The sequence below is a fragment of the Lagenorhynchus albirostris genome, chromosome 4 (assembly GCF_949774975.1).
Source record: "Lagenorhynchus albirostris chromosome 4, mLagAlb1.1, whole genome shotgun sequence".
NCBI lineage: Eukaryota > Metazoa > Chordata > Mammalia > Artiodactyla > Delphinidae > Lagenorhynchus > Lagenorhynchus albirostris.
The window spans coordinates 82,385,070-82,386,260 of NC_083098.1; positions in this window are offsets into that span (position 1 = coordinate 82,385,070).

Consider the following 1,191-nt stretch of genomic DNA (forward strand, 5'->3'; position numbering starts at 1 on the left):
CGGACAGAATGTTTCCACACTAGCAGCCGGTCCTCTCAAGAGTTCCAGTTGTGAATGTTCTGTTACCATCACTTTAGAACCCAGAGCATGTCACTCTGTCACATCCTAACGGAGTTAAAGGTTTACACATCCTAAACCTTAACTCTTGACCAACTGCCACAGTTCCTAGTACAAACCCATTTTAGGGTTGTTTGGGAAGTCTATGGAGCCTACAGAGATTTCCAGAGTATGACATTATACAAAGAAAAAATGACAATTGATTTTAAATGATGACTAGTTAGACGGTGAGGGTGAAAAAAGAGAGGTGAGCTCCTGGTCACCTGTCCGAAATCTTCAAGTAAGCTCTGTTTCCTGAGCAGAGCTGGTCCCCACAGAGATTGGGTTAGTGTCCCTGCCCATGGGGGAAGGTAGAGACATGGCGTTATCCTAAGGGACAAGGAACAAGCATTCTCTTTATTTAATTCAAATAAGTTGTCTTTATGTTTTCCAAAGACTTGAATTTATACTTCTCGGCAAAGACATAGGATAGGTGACATTGCATGCTGTGTCTAACATTGACAGAGCCTGTTACTAAAAAGAAACCAGAGATCAGAAGCCACCTATAGACAGTGATTAATTGGAAGTCAGCTGTTATTTTTACCACACAAAAGAATTTCTCCTGTGTTGATCAGGAAGGCACTATATGATCTCTGAAGTTAACAAACAGTAATAGTTTTCACCGTATCAGTCAAGAAACATCCAAAGATTCAAAACCATTTTCAGATGCTCGATTTTGTAAGTTCACAGTTTCCATAGCCTTAAATCGGGCTTTGTTGACACGATGCCAAAGCGCTGGGTTGAACAATGAGCATCTCAGTCAGCTAGTTGTTTGGTGCACTGAGGACCAGACAAAGTGATGGGACTGATGGGATTCACTGAATTGACCAGATGTTCTGGAATTGTATACACACAGCTTCAAGGCCATTCTGACAACTATGCAATGGGCTTGTCTGTAATTTCTCAGAAATTTGAGGGTCTTTTTGTGCTGAGTTGATCTTCAGAATTTGCATAAATCTTGTTTCTTGTTGTCACCGATGGAAATGTTTCATCCCAACTGCTGTGTGCCTCCTTCCCGCCAGTATCCCCCTGAACTACTGGCTCTGGCTGAGTTAGCGGTGACCACTCCCACCCACTTTCCCCGGTTTAATATGT